The 21,972-nt window shown below is 40.8% G+C and overlaps 1 long non-coding RNA gene across 1 annotated transcript in view; it reads right to left on the minus strand.

The window, feature by feature from the left end:
- The window catches only part of LOC147370856 (uncharacterized), a 67,804-nt gene extending 46,477 nt beyond the window's left edge, over positions 1 to 21,327 (minus strand). The window contains exon 1 of the long non-coding RNA XR_015166211.1: positions 21,215 to 21,327. This is a non-coding gene — a long non-coding RNA (uncharacterized LOC147370856). The remainder of the gene's footprint in view (positions 1 to 21,214) is intronic.
- Positions 21,328 to 21,972: the final 645 nt, after the last annotated feature.

Raw genomic sequence — 21,972 nt, forward strand, 5'->3', positions numbered from 1 at the left:
GTGATTCCCCTCCAGCATCTGTCCATTTTGCATCATGTCAGTGAAATAAGTAACTGACACCTTGAAGAGAGCGCAAGGTAGGTGAACAACCATCCTTGTTAGTCCAGGACTATCACGATTCTACCTAAGACTTTCCATTTTAAAACTGAGCAAGTCCTGAGCAAACAGGAATAAATTGGCCCCTCTAGTGCAAGGCCCAGAACCCATTTCAAATCTCTGGCTAATGGCTAGATTTGATCTTTGGCAATCTTTGTGTGAGCTTTGAATTTTTTTTTTTAAATCTTTAGACCTCAACTTCCACTTCTGTAGAATAAAGTTGCAAGACTAGATTATCTCTAAGGATTACCTTCCAAGTTTAATAGTCTAAGAGTGAATTTAACATCTTTTTAGGATTAAAATGGATCTCAGTGTGCTACAAAGCTATAGGAAGCTCCCTGCAAATCTCTGTCCACCAGTGAAGATAACAGCAAGTTGAAATCCTGTTGAATCCCCAACAATTATAAGGATCACACCTGAACTCAAGCTACTCCTCTAAATTAAGCATCAGAGTTCTTTGCCTCGGTGCCTGGGTTAACTCAGCCCAGAACAGAGAATATTCTATTCAGAAACTTGCAGAAAACCTTAGAGTCTATTTTGGAAGAATATAGTTCAGAATTATATTTAGCTGTGTTACTTTAGCAATTAGACAGAGTCATGACCTCAGAGTATTTAAGGTGAAACAGACCTTTGTTGCTGGCAAGTGCCTTGGTATCTTAAGATTGTAGAAGGAATAAAGGAGCACTCCCGACATGAACAATCACTTCTTTGGAAGAATCGTAAGTAAAAAATAATAATAATAATAGGGGTTGGGGGAAGCGTGATCCCAGTTCTAAAACTAGCTTGCTTTACTTTAATAGCCTTATCATAAAATGGGCAGACGACATACTTCTCAGGGTCATGTGAAGAGAGACTTGTTCCTTTTATTAAAGTTGTGTATGTGTATGTGTAGTCTTATATTCATCCATCCTTATATTTTATACATATGGATTTATATATGAATGGATTTATTTTATAAATCCATCCTTATACTTTACATATAATGTATATATTTATATATAAAATATCTATACACTATATGTAATATATATAATACATATACATTCCTACAATGTTCCTGTTACATTCTTACATATAAAAAGCATTTCAAATGTCATACATGTTACACAAATCTAAAAGAATATGTTGTGAAATAGTTTCAGAAGAATTCTCTTTAGCTCCTTCAAGTCCTATCAGATCATGCTTTTGGCTAACCCAACACAGTCACCCAGATTAAAATAGGAAGTAAGTTGTCAATGTTCTCTCTCTCGGAGGAGCATTTACCCTTAAATTTTTGTGGACAAAAAATAAGAATCCCTCTTAATCCATAGAATGCTGTGCTTTAATCTCAAGAGTCCCCTTGTCTGAGGATGCCTTCTCCAACTTGAACAGATGCCCACCCCAGTCCTTGCTTGAGAGCAGCCAGGAGCTCAGAATTCAGATGCTCTGAAAACAGTGCTTTTTGCCTTAATGCATTTAATCCCTGGCTTGGGAAGATCCCCTGGAGGAGGAAATGGCAACCCACTCCAATATTCTTGCTGGAAAATACCATGCACTAGGAAGGCTGGCAGGCTTACAGTCTGTGGGGTCACAAAGAATTGGATAACACTGAGCAACTGAGCACACAGGAGCACAGTGCATCTTCACAGATTCAGCTCCTATGGATTCCCCTGGTTGCATCCTTTGTGATTCCTGAAGTTAGTAAGGAGCTAACCCTCTTCTCTCTTATTATTTCCACACACACATACAGTAGGCACTCAACAAATGACAGTGGGGGTCCTTCCTCCCTTTTTAAAAATTTATTTATTTATTTTGGGCTGCGCTGGGTCTTTGCTGCTGCCTGGGTTTTTCCTTAGTTGCAGGGAGCAGGGGCTACTCTTTGTTGAGGGGGGCAGGTTTCTCATTGCAGTGGCTTCTCTAGTTGCAGAACACGGGGGGCTCTAGCGCACGTGGGCTCAGTAGTAGCAGTTCCCCAGCTCTAGAGCACAGGCTCGATAATTGTGATACACAGACTTAGTTCCTCCCCAACATGGGGGATCTTCCCCCACCGATGGAACCCTGTCTCCACCATTGGCAGATGGATTCTTTACCGCTGCAGGCTCCTGGGGAAGCCCCCACCCGCTTTCTCCCTTATGCTTTTCTCTACCCTATGTAATTGCTAACTCGTTAGGTCATGGATAGCATGCTTTAAAAAACAGTTTTCCTGATGTCCCTGAAGGCGTGCTCTAGGCTGACGATGGCCACGAAGTTCCTCGGAGGATTACCAGAGCAAATTCAGGAGGAAGACGGGTGAGTGAAGTCGCACTTTGGCGCAGGGATGTGCATCCTATTTGCAACCCAAAGAGGCTCTCTCGCCTTTAGATTGGCAAATAGTCCAAGAACTGCTGAAATTCCTGCTTGGTAGTGAAAGCCTATTGCTCTCCCAGTCCTTACATCAGGGGCATTGCAATGCTGTCCTGAGTTTGATTTAACTTCCTTGCAGATACACGGGAACAAGTTGTTGAAAAACAATTATCTCAAGACCTCCCTCAAAACTGCTCTGTTTTTCAACCCCATTAGGGCTGAGATAGCAGCACACAATTTCAGGATGATTTATCTCTCAATACTGATCTGCTGCTACATTACTGGACATTTCCTCCACCGCCGATTCCATCAATCAAGCAGTCATCTGAGCGCTTCTGCAACCCGCACTCCTCTGACAGGGCCGCGCTTGCTATTTATCTTACAGGCCGTCTCTCACTCTTGTCAGTTTTAATTCCGCTCCATCCTCATTCTCTTCTCCTGTCCCCTGAGGGCTCTCTGTCTGGGATATATTATTATTCAGTATTTACAGGGATGTCACTTGAAAAATGTCACCATTGCAAATGACAAAAATTTGGGAATTTGCACAGAATTGTCTGTACCCCAGCCACCATTTTGAATTTTTATACCAGGATGTGAATTCTGCAGCTACCCATGAATCTTTCAAACCACTGACCTGGTTCAAAGAAGCCTTAGGGCAAGAGTATGACACTTGCTAAAATTCCTTCTAATTTAATTGTAAAGTTTCCACTTTTGAGGAGGATTTATTCAGTTCCCTATATTTAGAAAAAATATAATTTAGAAACTCTCCCACCATTATTGGCATCGTCAGGCAAGTCAATGTGCAAGGTTTATCCTTAAGCCTCTATAATGTATAATTATGGGTTGTCCACGCCCTATTATCAAATGTCTATCTCTTTTCATGATGAAATTGAAATGCTTATTTTAGCTAACACCCAAGTAGCATTTCTGATGTTTCACAATCTGTTTTAAGCATATATACTCACATATGTTAATCCTTAAATCAAACCTACATTCCTCATTACCGTCAAAGAGGATATTTGGACAAACTAAATAGAAGGGGAAATCAGATTTATTCAACACATACTATGAGCTTGGCTTTTTCACAAAAAATTGTCTTTCAAATGCTGAGCACAATTCTGAAGTATTAATATAATCAACTACATATTCATAGATGAGAAAGCTGAAGTGTGCCCAAAGGTTTGCAGACTCAATGAGGTCACTAAGCCAGCATTTTAACCCATATCTATCTGATTTCAAGTCACTCGCTGTCTCTGCTTTTAGAAAGAGATCTGAGGCTATTCTAGGTTACTGTCAAAAATTCTTTGAAACTTGTAACATCAGTCATAGGTCAGTCATCTTTTTATATCACCATCAGCCTTGGTGGTGATTCACTTGTCCAGATTCATTATGAGAGGCAGAAAATGTGCTTGCCTTTTCCCCAGACTGGACTAGAATGATCTAAAATTCCAGCGTGGTCCACAAATTGGGTTTGCATTGGTGCCAGGCCACATGAGGGGATCCAGTTTAAGAATAAAGGTAGCCTTCTCATGGTCCTTGATAGCTCAGCTGGTAAAGAATCCACCTGCAATGCAGGAGACCCCAGTTCAATTCCTGGGTTGAGAAGATCCACTGCAGAAGGGATAGGCTATCCACTCCAGTATTCTTGGTCTTCCCTTGTGGCTCAGCTGGTAAAGAATCTGCCTGCAATGCGGGAGACCTGGGTTCGATCCCTGGGTTGGGAAGATCCCCTGGAGAAGGGAAAGCCTACCCACTCCAGTATTCAGGCCTAGAGAATTCCATGGCCTGTATAGTCCACAGGGTTGCAAAGAGTCAGACAGGACTGAGTGACTTTCACTTTCACTTTCTCATGGTCCAACCACACTCACTGGAGTTGTTCACCTGGATCTGGGACCCAGGGTCCAGCCAGGGAAATAAATTCACTTAACTTGCTTTGTTCAGTACAACTGTTTCTCCTATAGGGCTTACATGGGGCAGTGACTGGTTGATAAGAAAAATAACAAGTATTTCTTGGTCTTCCAGCCAATCTACCATACCACAGATGATTTAGAGGAAGTTCAGGGGCCAGCAGAGTGAGGTATTCGGGGCATGAATTAGCAGATCATGAAGGCAATCCACACAGAGTATTCAACAGCAGGGAGGCCAAGCAAAAAGGATCAGGTGGCTAAAGGAAGACTGGAGGCCAGTATAAGAGGAAGGTGAAGATCACAGGAGAAATGTGGGCACACTTAAGGAAGTCCAGGTGTGGTCTACAAAAGCTAATCCCTGGTCTCTTGGATGACTCAAGGGAGATGGATGGAGCCCTAATCTCCAATAATTCAATTTTCTGGACAAGTTATCAGGACATACTACTACTAATAAGATCTTACTCAGTGGCAAGCACTTTTGCTTTATGTGTTAATAACTCTTTTGGTCTTCTCAACAATCATATAGTTCAGTTCAGTTCAGTTCAGTCACTCAGTCGTGTCTGACTCTTTGCGACCCCATGAATCACAGCACGCCAGGCCTCCCTGTCCATCACCAACTCCCAGAGTTCACTCAGACTCACGTCCATCAAGTCAGTGATGCCATCCAGCCATCTCATCCTCTGTCGTCCCCTTCTCCTCCTGCCCCCAATCCCTCCCAGCATAGGAGTCTTTTCCAATGAGTCAACTCTTCGCATGAGGTGGCCAGAATACTGGAGTTTCAGCTTTAGCATCAGTCCTTCCAGTGAACACCCAGGACTCATCTCCTTTAGGATGGACTGGTTGGATCTCCTTGCAGTCCAAGGGACTCTCAAGAGTCTTCTCCAACTCCACAGTTCAAAAGCATCAATTCTTTGGCACTCAGCTTTCTTCACAGTCCAACTCTCATATCCATACATGACCACAGGAAAAACCATAGCCTTGACTAGACGAACCTTTGTTGGCAAAGTAATGTCTCTGCTTTTGAATATGCTATCTAGGTTGATCATAACTTTCCTTCCAAGGAGTAAGCGTCTTTTAATTTCATGGCTACAATCATCATCTGCAGTGATTTTGGAGCCCAAAAAAATAAAGTCTGACACTGTTTCCACTGTTTCCCCATCTATTTCCCATGAAGTGATGGGGCCAGATGCCATGATCTTCGTTTTCTGAATGTTGAGCTTTAAGCCAACTTTTTCACTCTCCTCTTTCACTTTCATCAAGAGGCTTTTTAGTTCCTCTTCACTTTCTGCCATAAGGGTGGTGTCATCTGCATATCTAAGGTTATTGATATTTCTCCTGCCAATCTTGATTCCAGCTTGTGCTTCTTCCAGCCCAGCGTTTCTCATGATGTACTCTGCATAGAAGTTAAATAAGCAAGGTGACAATATACAGCCTTGATGTACTCCTTTTCCTCTTTGGAACCAGTCTGTTGTTCCATGTCCAGTTCTAACTGTTGCTTCCTGACCAATCATATAAATCAACTGATATTCCTCTCCCCAATGGATATATAAATTTGTTCAGTATCTTTAGGCCCATATCTGAATGAACCAGACATTCCACAGCTGATCACATGAACTCTAGAATTTACACTCTCAATCACTCCCTACTCATCACCACCTCTTGGGGTTGAAATGAAGACTAAACAGCAAACACTTATTATGGACTGTGATCTGCAATGGAAAGCACAAGTCCAGGCAGTTATTTTAACCCATAAAACTTTTACAACAATACTATGAGACAGTGTGATAGCGTTTGGTCAGGAAAACAGAAGCTACCTTGAATGTTCCAAGTATCAGTAATTCCAGTGCAGGGAATTTCAAGGCCTTCCTTACACAGTCTTTTGGAAAGGCTGGGCAATGGATTTTAGGGAAGCCACATAGATCTGATGCGTCTATGCAAATGGGCTCAGCACCTATCCTGAGATTAACGCACATCCTCCGGGCCTCTGGGACACTCTCACGGCCTATCTTGCAGGCAGCTCTGAGACAGAAAATTCTCAGTAGGCTCACCTGAAAGCCACTTTGAACCTCGCATCTTCCCACCCACACATCTGCCTGTAACTATCTCTTTTGGGGACATAATGTGCCCTTCTCTTTTGCCAGGAAAATATCACACCAGTGTCTCTCTTCATGAGATGACAGCCAAAGCCGTATGTGAAAGGATATCCTGGGAACAGGCTTCTTCACAGTGCACAGGCGATTCAGAAGGTGGTACAGATGCAGTAAGCTAACAACAGATAATCTGGTAGAGTTGGATATAATTGTTATTCCCATTTGGCAGTTGATGCAGCTGCGGCACGGAGAGATTAATCGATTTGTCCCAAATTACAACAGAAAGTGATAGAGTCAAGATTCACATCCAGAGTCTGGCTCTAGAACCCTCTCTCTCACCAATGCATGAGACTGTGTTCATGAAAGACTTAGCCCAGTAAAGCTCAGCACAGATTATACACATTACACTAAGCTGTGGTTGTTGTTATTGGGCTTCCCAGGTGGCACAGTGGTAAAGAATCCTCCTGCCAACGCAGGACACATGGGTTGGATCCCTGGGTTGGGAAGATCCCCTGGATTAGAAAACAGAAACCCACTCCAGTATTCTTGCCAGAAGAATCCCATGGACAGAGGAGCCTGGTGGGCTGCAATCCATGGTGTCACAAAGAGTTGGACACAACTGAGCACTGAGCACTGTTGTTATTATTGTTGTTGTTCTTATTATTGTTATATTGTATTACTATGTTTGTTTTTCTCATAATTATCATAACTGGGGTTGCCCAGCTACTAGCTAAAATATGTTGACTATGCCCACCAACATTCTGTCCCACATTAGCCACCTTCCAAGGCCACCTAGGTGGATTTTCTTGCCCTAATGAATGTACCATTATAATTTAGTCCCAGACTTCTAAATAATCTTTTAAAAAACAATATCCTGAGTAGCCACAGGTATATATGTATGAATATGAGCATGCATGAATATGTACACACACACATGTTTTGTGAACAACAGAAAGGTAACTATTTCAATGGATTCAATTGATGTTGGTGAGCTTCTGAGAGCAGGCAGTCCCAGCTGTCCAATTATTGCAGGCAACCTGCCCCCACATATTCACTGCACAAAAATCATGTCAAATGCACTTGGAAACAACCCTAGGCTGCAGCACACTGAGAAAGAGAAGCTGGGAGTTGGACTCGCTGGCTTTGGGCTGCCCAGCACAGCCTGGAATGCATGTGTGGTCTCTGATTCCACCTCTAGATACTGCAGGGAAGACTCTGTAATTGAAAAAGCCTGCCCAAGCAGAAAGTCTGCCTTGTTTAATAAACAGTGTCCTCTGAAGAAGTTCAAAATTTACCAGAGAAGAAATGCAGCCTCTCGTGTTCCCATCAGTGTTTTAGAACTAGCTGAAACAGATCTAGGTCCCAGCTGCATTCTTTCCTTTACAGCTTTACCCGTACAATTTGGCAGCTAGATCAGATCAGATCAGTCGCTCATTCGTGTCCGATTCTGCGACCCCATGAATTGCAGCACGCTAGGCCTCCCTGTCCATCACCAACTCCCGGAGTTCACTCAGACTCACATCCATCAAGTCAGTGATGCCATCCAGCCATCTCATCCTCTGTCGTCCTCTCCTCCTCCTGCCCCCAATCCCTCCCAGCATCAGAGTCTTTTCCAATGAATCAACTCCTCGCATGAGGTGGCCAAAGTACTGGAGTTTCAGCTTTAGCATCATTCTTTCCAAAGAAACCCCAGGGCTGATCTCCTTCAGAATGGACTGGTTGGATCTCCTTGCAGTCCAAGGGACTCTCAAGAGTCTTCTCCAACACCACAGTTCAAAAGCATCAATTCTTCGGCGCTCAGCCTTCTTCACAGTCCAACTCTCACATCCATACATGACCACAGGAAAAACCATAGCCTTGACAGATGCTAAATATCTAGAATTAAACATGCCTGCCATTAATCCAATGGTCAGAACCTTTTTGGCTTCAAGGTAAATGATCAACGCGCTCTTTCTTTATCCCTTTTTCTTCATTGCTACTGTCTCCAATCATGCTTAGGGGGTAAAAAGGAAGAAGGAAACAGAGGTGTTTACCTTCACTCAGCAATTTCATGATTTCTATCAGACGGTAGGAGCAAAAATAATTTGGAAGATTTCAAATGAAAAAGTTATAGAGCAGAGCACATGGTTGCTAATGCATTTGGTAAATGTTGGGGGGTGGGAATTATGCATGAATACCAAATTTCCGTGATAGGAAGGTGAACAGCTCGTTTAAGGACTGCAGATTCAATGCTGGAAATCACATCACTCTGAACAGGTATACAGTATTATATTCCAATTGAAAAAGGAATAGCATGTGAAAGCACTGGGCAAAAAAGGCAGCAGAAGACTATTGCATCTTTAATAGGATTTTTTATTCAAATGTGCTGAGCCAAACCATTTAAAATTGCATTTGAATAGTGAACAGATAACATCATCATTTAAAAAAAAAAAAACCTGCCCACTTGTGCAAGATCAACAGAGGGCCTACAAAATAAAAACAGGGAAAAGGAGGTGTTAGCTCTGAATAGAAAATAAAATTAGATATGACTTCTCAGCCATGAGGCCTTCTTCAGGCCTCAAAAAGGTAAAGCAAGGTGAACACCATCTTTTGTTAGCACAACTCCAAGAAGATTTTGGAGTCTGGAGGTCCTTCCTCTTCAAAGTATTGTTATCAAAGATGAATTTAATTTTGGTGATGATTTATCTTGCTTCTTCCACAAAATTGTTTTAGTCTTATTCATCAGTTTGCATTATTGGTATTGAATATGTGAGATCGGGAAAAGGGAAGGAGAACATATGATCGGGGTGGAGAACAATGCAACCAGGGGCAGACCCTCTAGCATTAAAATGCCCATGATTCAAGTGTAGAAGGTGTCTGAGGAAGTCCAATGAACCATAGGAACCACTGCCCCTGCTAGCAAACCCTGTGTTTCCTCCCAAATGAATCCTTCTGTCTGACCAAGTTCCTGCCTAACTGAAGGCTAGGCAGCTAGCTTTGGTGTGCTGACTTCCCTACAGTCTGTGTTTTCCTACAGTCTTTTTTGAAACAGTATTTCCCCATATAGTGTATACAGATCCAGGGCTCTGGGACCTTTGTCTACTTTAATTAGCATTCCTCAGGAGAAATTCATACAGAAGAGAAAGAATTCCTTGAGTAAGTGAAGGCATACATGGCTGTCAACTGAGAAATTCCTCAGATTTTTAGTGGAACTTCTGAGCCTAGGATTTTCTGATCTGCTCATTAGGCAACATCATTTTTCTCTTCTCTGCTTAGAGGATCTCAATGGCTTGCAATCAAGGCTTATGTCCTTGAGAAAAGCATCAGTATTGAGGGTTGGAAATTTACACCTGGAAAGACCAACATGAAGGTCTCTGGTGTACCTCAGGCAGAAGACACACAGTCTGAAGCTTTGGGAAAACTATAGCTTGCCCGTGAAACAGACAGAGGCATGATCAGAATCAGCACAGCAGAGACAGAAGGTCATGGTTTTCTTACATGATGTAATAGGGAAGAACAAATCTGACTCCATATTGGAGTCACACACTTCTTACACACACCAAGTGTCAAAATATGCTGGTACCAGTTACCAGCTGGTACCAGGTATCCAGCTAGTTTAGAAACCTGATGAATTTCCTGCTGGATTAATCTTTCAGGTCCTAAAATATGTTCTTCAGAGGCTGATACTTGGAATCACATGAGTTCATCTGGCCCGGTGATTTCTATTCCAATAGTTTCTGGACTCACTTGACCCCAGAAACACCTACAAAAGCAGCAAACAAGAATCAGCATTGTTAACAAAAGCCCCTCGGTGGGCATTAGGCATACAACTTGCTGCTGCTGCTAAGTCACTTCAGTCGTGTCCAACTCTGTGTGACCCCAGAGATGGCAGCCCACCAGGCTCCCCCGTCCCTGGGATTCTCCAGGCAAGAACACTGGAGTGGGTTGCCATTTCCTTCTCCGATGCATGAAAGTGAAAAGTGAAAGGGAAGTCGCTCAGTCATGTCTGACTCTTAGTGACCCCATGGACTGCAGCCTACCAGGCTCCTCCATCCATGGGATTTTCCAGGCAAGAGTACTGGAGTGGGATGCCATTGCCTTCTCCCACAACTTGCACTAGTCCTCTAATCTAACCCATCACTTAATTACCAAATAAACCCCAACAGTTGAACCCTGAACTTGCTTTCATGAAGTCTAAAGATACTACTTCCTAACGATAGCTCAGTCAGCAAAGAACCCACATGAAATGCAAGAGACCTGGTTTCTATCCCTGAGTCAGGAAGATCCCATGGAGAAAGAAACGGCAACTCCCTCCAGTATTCTTGCCTGAAGAATCCAATGGACAGAGGAGCCTGACAGGCTACGGTCCATGGGGTCACAAAAGTCAGACACGACTTAGTGGCTAAACAACAACAGCAACAACAGAAGAGGTATAAAGAGTTGTGGTATTCCAATTTTGTCATATATATTTTATTTTCAGTCCCACAAAACACATTCAGGCTCTGTGTTGGAGAGCTATAGGGTTTAGATCAGCGTGTGTGTTCCATGGAATGATATCATTCCCAAGGAGGCAAAATTTGATTCTTGAGAACATAAAAGCCTTATATATTACGTTGGTTTATGGTCCTCTAAAGGGCCACAGTACATAAACAGATACACAGCATATCCATGGTATTACAATTTTATGGAGATGGGGAAGTAATTAGAAGGGGAAAAAAATGTCTCCAAAGGTTTCTTAGAAGAACAAAACAATTAAAATGTTTAGAAATATCAGGAAGTTGAAGAACTTGGGTATGGAAAAATGCAACCATTTGTAGCTACAACTAAGCTGTGCCTGTGTTAAAATATGGTACGGCCATAATTTTTCAAGACAAAGCATAAATCTAGGTATTTAGAAACAATTGCCCAGTTTTTAAATGTTAGTTTGTTTTGAAAGAAAATCAGCAAGAGCCCTTTGTACTTTGTAAGCCAAAGAAAATATATCTCCAGGGCCATGTGGCCCACCAGATGTCAGTATACAGTCCGTATCCTCAGGGGAAATTTGAAGGAATGGTTACGTCCTTAGAGCATTTGGTGGTTACTAATCAGTTAAATTAGACAAAGAGCAAAAGCATTATTCATGTTGTACTCTTTTAAGAAAAATGTTCACCGTTTACTCCATAAGTGAAACCATTTGCCTATTGGCAAATTTTAAGAAACATTTTTCTGGCTTCTCAATATTTACCAAGGTGTCAATAATCTTTGCAAAGGGGCCTTAGTCATTCCAAAGCTATTTTTAAATGAACAGAACAATTCTCCCATGAGAAGCATGCCGTGATCCATTCAAGCTTTGAAAGTTGCGCTTTTCAAACTAGCAAACCCAGCTCCTGTATAAGAAGAGATTTGTTTATTCTGCTTATCTCAAACCACAGAGAATACTGTCCCTGTCTTTAAATGGTCAGATTTCTGCATACCATATCTTAATTCTGCATTAGAAAGATAACTCCAAAAAGTTAGAGACTGTTTACTGAAGTTGTTATATTCACACAAAAGGATGTTAAATATTTGATGATAATCTTCCCGCTCTTTGAATTAATATGAGTGCCAATCTAAACAGCACATGTTGAACAAAAATTTTGTTTTAATTGCATTTCCTATGTTGCCTTCCCTTCACATATATTCTAAGAAGAAAATTAAAGTCTGCTCTAAAAAGTATGTCTTCCTGCCTCTAAATGACATGAAGACATTAGTTTTGCTTTAATCACTCTTCATTTGAGCAGCTTAGGAAGGCTCAGCATGAATTTTTTATGTATCAGATCTCTTCTTCCACCTCCTCAATCCTTTCCTGCTGTTTTCTGCGTTTCTCCCCCCATTTATCCAAGTCATCCTTGACTTTGGATAATCTATTTCCTCCAAGATATTTGATGGGTTTGTAAAGTATTTTTACTCCCAGTTAGCTGGAACACAATGCTCAGTATATAGGAATATTGGTAAACTCAGCAATTCAACAGGCAAAAATAGAAAGTGTCAAAGTGGTGGAGGATTTTGGAAACTCTTCTGATGCATTCCCACTGGGTTCCAAGAGGTCCTGACGAGTCTGAGGAGCACGTTCATATCCAAGACGGACAAGAACTTTGTTATTTCCTCTGTGTCCTCACCTAGAGGAGTTGAGTTTGGGAATTAAAATTTAATAAAGGATCAAGTTTGAAATTCTGTACCATATCCAATACTTATAAATACACCACAGAGATATTATCTAGGTATTATAAATAATACATGTAATGCTGATTAAAATTTTGATGTAAATTTCTAAAAACTTTATTAAAGTTGTAGAATAACTGACATAGGCTGTTTACAGTTGGATGACAACTTAATTAACAGTTGCTGTCTCCCCTGCAATAAAGATGAGAACTACACATTCTCCACTTTATTTTTATCCCTGAAGAATGAGCCAGAAAACACAAAATATCCCCCTTTTAAAACACCAAATTACCTTCCTTTCAAAACAATATGAGTATTAACTATGAAGCATGATGGTACATAATCTTTGCCTAGACCAATAATCTGGAAAATACAACTCTCTGACGTTCGACTGGTAAAGAGCTAAGGGGCTAAACAGAGAACACTTATGCACACTCAGTCCAGAAATGATCCTTTATATCTTGATACAGAGAAAATTTTCAATTTTCAGGTCACTAAGCAATTTAATTCTGTGTTAGAGATAAAAATTAAGAGCACAAAGCATTAGCACACACCAAAAAAACCTATATATACAAATACATTGCACACTGCTAGTTTCAAGATTCTTGCTTAATGAGACTTTTGCCTTTTTAAATGAGAAATCCTAGAGCAGTACTGAAAATAAGATGATGTTGAAATTAATATAGATAGTTGTTACTTTATTATTGCCTTTTTCCAACAGTTTTGATACAAATAAAATGCTGTTGACTTAGGAATTATAAAATACTAGTTCTTAAGGGAAAGTGTAATCACTGAAGCAGGATCCATTCATTCATTCATTCATTTATTCAATAAGTTTACTACTATAGCAGGCATCAGGAGAGTTAGAAGGGTCAGCTAGATGCAATTCCACTGAAAGGAGTTTACAGAGTAACACAAGACGCATCATGGACACAGATAACTTCGTAGCACAGAGACTGAACCAAACACACCTGGATTCAAATGCCCCCTCCATTTGACCTCTCTGATGCTCAATTTCTTCATCTATAAAGTATGAATAGCAATATTACTTCATTGAAAATTTGTTATGTGGTTTCAGTGAGTTAATTCATGATAAATATGGAGCTCAATGTCAAATATATATTAAGTTCTCTACAAAAAGTTAATTCTTCTTCATCCTGTAACTGCAGTGCTGTTGTGAATGTGGTTGTTGTCCAAAGAATTAATTGCCAGGTCCTGAGCTCTTAGCATATCACAAGGAAAACCTGCTTAATCAATACTCAGATCTACATCCTTTCAAAGCACCATGATTATCCTGGCTTTCCCTCTAGGCTCAGCCATGTATAATAACTATCTCCTTAAACCTTCAAATCTGATTCATGTTGCTGTCTACCAGCATTAAACAAGAGATGTGAAATTCACCATTAAACAAAATAAATATGTGCTTAGGGTGCAAAGGGACGGGAAGGGAGGCACCTCAGAGTTTTTCTCCCTAGCTAACGTGTCCTTAACTCTTTCACAGTCAATCTCGACTTGACTGGGGTTTTTTCTTTATCATTGTCTTTGTCATGTTTAGCTTTATATTACTTTAAAAAAAAGTTTTGGGGGACATGGTGGGTAATTAAAGTTTAAAATTTTGGTTTCAAGGTGTGCTTAGACATAACATTTGTTTCCATTTCATGAAATGAGAGTTTCCACTCCCCTTTGTTTGTAAACACAGCTGGCTGGATCTGGCTAGCATTTAACTCATCAGCCGATTGTGTAACCCATACTTAAGCTTCTTATTGTAAGTGATGGAAGGGCAAAGCGAGAACCATTGCTGATCTGGTCTCAGGGCATTACTTAACCTTCCTCCAGCCGTGTCGTCAAACATGGGGCTATATAGCCTCTCTTGTCTTGTATCCTGATAAAGATTTTCCCATATACATGTGAGTCTGACTCTTCTTGCCCAGATGGAGGACCACATTCACTGTTTTCATGAAGTTCAAATTTTCAAGGACCACTCAACATTGTCCAATCCAGCCTCCTGTTGGAGGTCTAAATCCCCTTTCTCTTTTCGCTGCTAAATCACATCAGTCATGTCCAACTCTGTGTGACCCCATAGATGGCAGCCCACCAGGCTCTGCCGTCCCTGGGATTCTGCAGGCAAGAACACTGGAGTGGGTTGCCATTTCCTTCTGCAATGCATGAAAGTGAAAAGTGAAAGTGAAGTCGCTCAGTCGTGTCCGACTCTTCGCGACCCCATGGACTGCAGCCCACCGGGCTCCTCCGTCCATGGGATTTTCCAGGGTAGAGTACTGGAGTGGGGTGTCAGTGCTTTCTCTTTTTAGTTGCCTTATGAGTCTCTAGTCCTGCTGTGTTCTGCTGTTTACTGTTCCTACAGCATTTTGAAGTGCCTTTGAAGTCCCTCTACTGTAGCCTAATCAGTTTGTACTGTCACTATCGGTTTATGTGTTTATCCCTTCAAGATTACACCACACTCATCTTTCTGTCTTTAACAATTGACTCACACATACATAGTGAATGCTTAATAAATATTTTGAACAAATGAATTAATAATTTAATTCAAAAATCAATCAAAGTAGCTGAAAGCATATTTAATGCTTTTTATCCAGGTTCTAATTAGATTGAGCCTTAAGAATCTAGTCAATCAGGGTCTCTTTGCAAAATCCCTTCATCACTGAAGTTTCTAGACCTGAAAGGCCAAGTTTGATGACTGATAAATCTCAGAAGATTAATAGTGTCCAAGATACTTATCCTCTCAGACAACATGAAAAGCAGTTAGAATGTTCTGGGTCACTCAGATTGCCACCTTCTCTTACAGTTGATTCTGATGACATTAGTTAAATATCAGTTTACTTTAGATTCTCATCTTCAACTACTCCACCTTCTGCATTTCTTTCCAGAAAAACAGGTCAATGCAACTGTCTATTCTTGCAGATTTTTACCAGTTGTCCATATTCCCATGTCAGTCCTCATATGTATCTAAGCGCAGGATGTGGCATAGTTTATTACTTTCTGCTCCTTGAAACATTTTCTTCACTTAATCACTTCTTTTTTGGCTGGTTTCTCCTTATCCCCCTACCCTCCAAACACAGGAAACACTTCCCTATCATCATTCACTTTAGACACCTCATTTATTGTCATGGTTTTAAATACCAACTATATATGGAACCTGGAGGAGGAAATGGCAACCCACTCCAGTATTCTTGCCTGGGAAATCCCATGAATAGAAGAGCCTGGTAGGCTACAATCCATGGGGTTGCAAGAGTCAGACGTGATTCAGCAGCTAAACCACTACGTGTAGGTAAAGTATCTCCACCTAGACACCTAACAGGCATCTCTAACCCATCATGTCTAAAATTACCCTCATTCTTCCTGCCTCATCATAGCAACTCTTTTCTTTTTTGTGGTTACCCAGTTCAAACTCCTTAAAATCACCCCCTTAGCCCTGTCTTCCCCTCATCTACTCTTCTAATCATGTCTACTCTAACTGTAAATCCTATTGATTCTACCTCCAAAACACATCCAGCATTGACCACTTCTCCCTACTTCCACCCTGGTCCAAAAAGCATCACCTCCGGCTTAGATTATTATGATAGTTCCCTAGCTAGGCTTCCTGCATCTGTCTGTCCTCCCTCTAGAGTCTATTCTCAACATATTGACAAACAAAGTGATACAGTGAGCTAGATGATGTCACCTTGCTGTTCAAACCTTCTGACAGCCCCACAACTCATCAAACAAAAGCTGACATTTTACAACGGCCTCTAAGACTCTGCAAGATCTTGTCTACTGTCACCTCTCCACCTCTACAGCCTCATCTCCTACCATCACCTCCTCACTCTGTTCCAGCCACACTGACATCTTGTTCTTCCTGAAACACACCTGTGTCTAGATCAGGATTTGCCACCTGTGGGTATTTGATAACTATTTGTGGAAGGAAGGAAAGAAGAAATGGAGGGAGGGAGGGAGGAAGAAAAGAAGGCAAGAAGGAAGGAAGAGGAGAAATGGAAAATTGTTCAAACATAAACACAAAATGTACTCAAAAGCAAAGTGGCTGTTTTTAAAATAATATGCTCTGTTATTTTAATAGTCAATAGAAATACTCTTTAGAATATGTCCTTGCAGAATTTGGATTTTGATACTAACTTTAAGACTAAATTGTAGGTTTGTAACCATCCATACTATTCAGGGTTTTTAGAAAATCATCTAAGTGTCCAAAGGCAAATGGAAGGGACACATTATAGATCCTCAGAATGATTTCAGAAATAATCAAGGCATTTTATACAACAGGAAAAAATATTCTGAAGGATTATGTAGAGGAGCACAGGCCTTTATTTCATGGACAAATCAAAACTGCAGTGCTGAAGAAATTGATGTTATGTCAGGGAAGAAGTATACAACTTAAGGGGAAAAAAAGAGGTTAAGAGAAGACAAATAAACAACTTCTGATATTAGATAAAGAATTCAGAATAAGTATGTAGAAACTTGTAGTTGACACAGACTGTGTCAAACCTAACAGACTGACTTTAAAGGCATTCTCATTGTGCTACAGAAAACTTGCATCTAGATCTGTGAAACTTCAGTTACTGAAATGTTAACAACTTTTATACCATTTAAAAAAAAAAAACCATCATGACCTCAAATCTCATAAACTGGGGAAATAAAGTAAACGGGGTCTGAACAATGAGCTGAAAGATTCTGCAAAGATCCAAGACACTGTGAATAGATCTCTACTGAGAATGAGAAGCAAAAGGCTGATGTCACCTCTTGAGGGACAAAATTCAAAGTGACTGTTCAATATTTGATGTAATTGCTTAGAGTGCGCCTAATACGACATAGCATCACAGTGGCTCCTTTTTTCTGTCTGTCTAGTCCACTTAAGTGGTTTATCCAGATAACTAAACCTTACATGATTAAGTCGTGAGCCTTTTGCTTAAATATGCCTAAAGTATATTAGTTCCTTGCCTACATTTTCAAGCAGAATTTACTGAACATAATTTAACTTATTTCTGATGCTTAGCTGTTGTCAAGGAGACATTTTGATGTGTGTGTGTCATGCACTCGTGCTCAGTCGCTAAGTCATGTCTGATTCTTTGCGACCCCATGGATTGAGCCTGCCAGCCTCCCCAATCCATGGAATTTCCCAGGCAAGAATACTGCAGTGGGTTTTCATTTCCTTCTCCAGAGGATCTTCCCTACCCAGGGATTGAATCTGCATCTCCTGCATTAGCAGGCAGCTTCTTTACCACTGAACCGCCAGGGAAGCCCACAGTTTGATGTAGCAATTAAGAATTGGATTTTTTCCAGCTTTATTAACATGTAATTGACAATTAAAACAGCATGATATTTAAAATATACACCATGGTGATATGATATACATATATGTGATATAAATACACATTGTGAAAGGATTCCACCATCTAATTAATTAACATATGCATGTTGTGGGGGTGGTTTTGGTGAGAACATCCAAGTTCTACTCTCTTAGAAAGCTTTGATTATATAATATAACTTAAATATAACAAAATATCATGTAATAAGTTATATATAGTAATACAAGATATACAATGTTAGATATATAATGTTACCAACTATATGTAATATGTTAAACCCCCCTCATTTTATAGCTGAAAAGTTTGTACCCATTTACCAATCTTTCTCTAGTTCCTCTGTTTCTGATAAACCCCAACCCCTGAGCTTCTGGCAACCACTTTCTACTCTCTTCCTAAGAGTTAGTCTTTTTTTTTCTTTTAAGAGTCCACATATGGGGATTTCCCTGGTGGTCAAGTGGCTAAGACTCCACAATTCCAATGCAGGGGGCTGGGGTTCAAACTCCGGTCAGGGAACTAGGTCCCAAAGGCCCCAGCTGAGAATTCACATGCCACAACCAAAACCTGGCAGCCAAATAAATAAATGAATTTTCTTTTTAAGTCCACATATGAGTGATATCATGCCGTATTTGTCTTTCTCTGTTTAGTTTCTTTTAGCATAATGCCCTCAAATTTCATCCATGTTGTCATAAATGACAGCATTTCTTTTTTTATGGCTATATAAATTCCACTGTATGTATATATATATGTGTGTGTGTATATATATATATATATCTTTCTCATCCATTCATCCACTGATATATCCTTAGGTTTCCATATCTTGACTACTGAGAAAATACACATGAAGTAAGGTGGCTCAAGAAGTTGCCAGGATGACTCTATGGACGTGAGTTTGAGTGAACTCCAGTTGGTGATGGACAGGGAGGCCTGGCATGCTGCGATTCATGGGGTCGCAAAGAGACACAACTGAGCAACTGAACTGAACTGAACTGAAAGGATACTTTGCAACAAGTAACAATACAAAAGTTTTCACTAAAAATAATGTCTCCAATTATAGAAGGTTCCTGATGGTTTATTGATTCACAGGAAATCCAGTCAGAGGCTGGAGATACCACAAGCAGATCCCTCAGAGGGAGTGAGGAAGGACTCATCCTTGATGCTTACGATTCTGTGACCAAAATATGATCTAGATGCCACCAGGCAGAGAAGCTCAGATTGCTAATACATTTCCTGCCCAGGTCTGAATGAGCTCAGAAATTGAGTGAAACTGGGGGAGACCATCAAATCTATCTAGTCAACTCCCAGGAAGGCACAGGTGAACATAATACTTCTTCCCCTGGCCTAGCGTCTTGAAAACTGTGGCCCTGCTGATAAAAGGTGGTATCTCCCTGAAAAGGAAATCAATTAGTACATGCAAACAGGGTCTATGCCCTTCTCAGCCCACTGGAGTTGGCATTTCTCCACTACATAAAGAAGAGAACAGGAGCATAGCATTCACCTCTCTCTTCCACTAAACAAAGCCCAGACATGTAGCTTAGTTTAAAGTGCCTTCAAGACTAGAACCCTCTGGGACTTCCCTGGTGGTCCAGCAGTTAAGACACCATCCTTCTACTGCAGAGGGCACAGGTTCCATCCCTGGTCCTGAGGACTAAGATCCCACATGCCCTATGGCTTGGCCAAAAGAAAAAAATAAAATAAGGGAGAACGAAAGTTTAAAAAAGAAAAGGACTGGAGCCTCGTCACTGCAGGCACCCTCCTCACCATCACAGCACTTTCCACTGCCTCTAATTCACGTTAATCCATCTCAACTCCAATGTGAGTCGGGAACTCTTGAATCACAGAGCTTTTCACCATACTTTCAGTCTGGCAATCACCCTGCCTCTGTGGATAATTCTACTTTTTGAATTCTTCAAACGTCATCTGTGCAGTCTTTTGCAGAAACCCACACCTCATTTGGTCCTCACTACTGGCAAATATCAAACCCTGAAGATGTGTTGGCAACTCTCGCTGGATTTCTGGCTCCATGCAAAACCGCTCATTCCCATAGTGCTCGGATATCGTCCCCAGGTGCCAATCACATTATCTTGATGAAACCCGTCATAGATTCTAAGTCTAGTGGGGGAAATGGCCAAGAACTAAGGCAGTCCAATGTCTGTTTAGCCCATTCTAAGGTATCATCTACCTGCTATTTCCTCCTATCCTGGGTCTTCCCTGGTGGCTTAGTGGTAAAGAATCTGCCTGACAATGCAGGAGATGTGCATTCAACCCCTGAGATAGGAAGATTCCCTGGAGAAGGAAACAGAAACCCACTCCAGTGTTCTTGCCTGGGAAATCGCACAGACAGAGAAGCCTGGCGGGCTACAGTCCACAGAGTCACCAAAGAGTCAGCATGACTTACTGGCTAAAAAACAACAAAGGTATTACTGCCAGCTATTCCTCCTATCCCAGGTCTTGGTTTATTTTTAAAAGAAGCCTCTTGTCCTCCGACCTTCTTTATTAATAGCTGAGAATGTCACCCATAAAACTTTTTCCCCACCCCTGCTTTGACCAAATAATGCATCCTCCCAATCCTCCAGTGGCATTCAATATCATATCAAATTCAAATAAATCACAGTTGACTTTAAAGCCCTCCAGCAATTCATGTCTGCCTATATCAACTCCCACACTCCTCAGCTGCTCTTGTCACATAAACCATCTCACAGCCTCTTTCCTCTACTACTTGCAATTCTTTCCCTTCTCCCTTGCTCTCTCACCCACCTGAATCAACATCCCATCACCAACTATCGAATTACTTATTTTAGAGGAAGCAGAAAAGGTTGAATAAGGTATCTTGGTTCATAGCCTCATCCTGCTAATTCCTAACTACATGACTTTGTCAAACTGCAATAATAGTGATGAGAACAACACAAGCCTTTAACCAACACTTTTAGGTGTTCATCCAGTTAACCCTATGAGGGAAAGGCTAGCATTATCCAGATTTTGAGGATGCAGAAAATCACCCAATTTTACTAAATACACATTTTCTTATGTGTAAACTAGAAATACTAACATTTACTTCTCATAGATAAAAGTAAAACATGACATGAACAGCACACACATTTATGTCAATTTCCTTTCCCATCACCAAACCCATCTTATTCACCATCTATAATGATAGAAATAATAGAGCTCTTCTCCAGCAAGATTGTCCCTTTCTTATCTTCACAAGGCATAGTAGCTAAATACCAGAAAACAAATGGTATAATCTGCTGTGAACCAGAAAAGTAATGACCTTCAACACAGCACATTGTTCCATGATCAATGGTTGGAAACAGAAATTGGACTTTACCTTTAGGAAGGACAGGTAATTCCTACTAAAAGTAAATTGAGGCTTTTTACCCTCTGCTTCTCTCTCTGGAGAGAAAACTTCTTTCCCACCTGTTTTGCTGAAATTCCTTCCTCAGAGGACAAAGATTTCATTCCACAAAGCCAGGCTTAAAATGCAAATACCATTGCATGAGCTAATACTTTGATGTGCTTCCAAGTTACTGGTTTCATATCTCTTCTTGCCAACAGGACTTGGCAGAGATGATGAGAATCAGAAAGGGAAAGAGGGCACCAAAATGAATGCGTCCACTTAGCTATTTGACCCAGAATAACAACATTTGTCACCATGCCTAGTATAGGAAAAGGCTATGGCAATAATCAAGCTAAAAGATACGAGTTTTTATGTGACTTCAGAGCAAACAGAAGATTGATAAACTATGATTACAGGCTATCTGTAGCCAACCAAGAAGACAACTCAGTTTATAAGGTGGCACATCTGTGCTTCTCCTCTACATCCTTGACATTAACTGATTATTAATTTTCTTATATTGACAGTCCTCTAAAGTCATTGCAATTGCCAATATTTCACATGTTTCAACGTAGGGCTGGAATTTACCTTCCTTAAGTAAATAGCATCTTGTTGTAAAGATTATTGTTTTCCTCTAGCTAGAGACACAGAATAATCACTTCCTAATGTCCAAAATCACTGTTCTGAAGTAAACAAGGTGGAGGAACATTTGATGTTGTGGGAGACAGCCTCTACGATGACCCCAGTGATCC

Source organism: Bos grunniens, chromosome 6 (genome assembly GCF_055505025.1).
Source record: "Bos grunniens cultivar Pamir isolate PY7600 chromosome 6, Bosgru_T2T1.0, whole genome shotgun sequence".
In the NCBI taxonomy this organism is placed as follows: domain Eukaryota; kingdom Metazoa; phylum Chordata; class Mammalia; order Artiodactyla; family Bovidae; genus Bos; species Bos grunniens.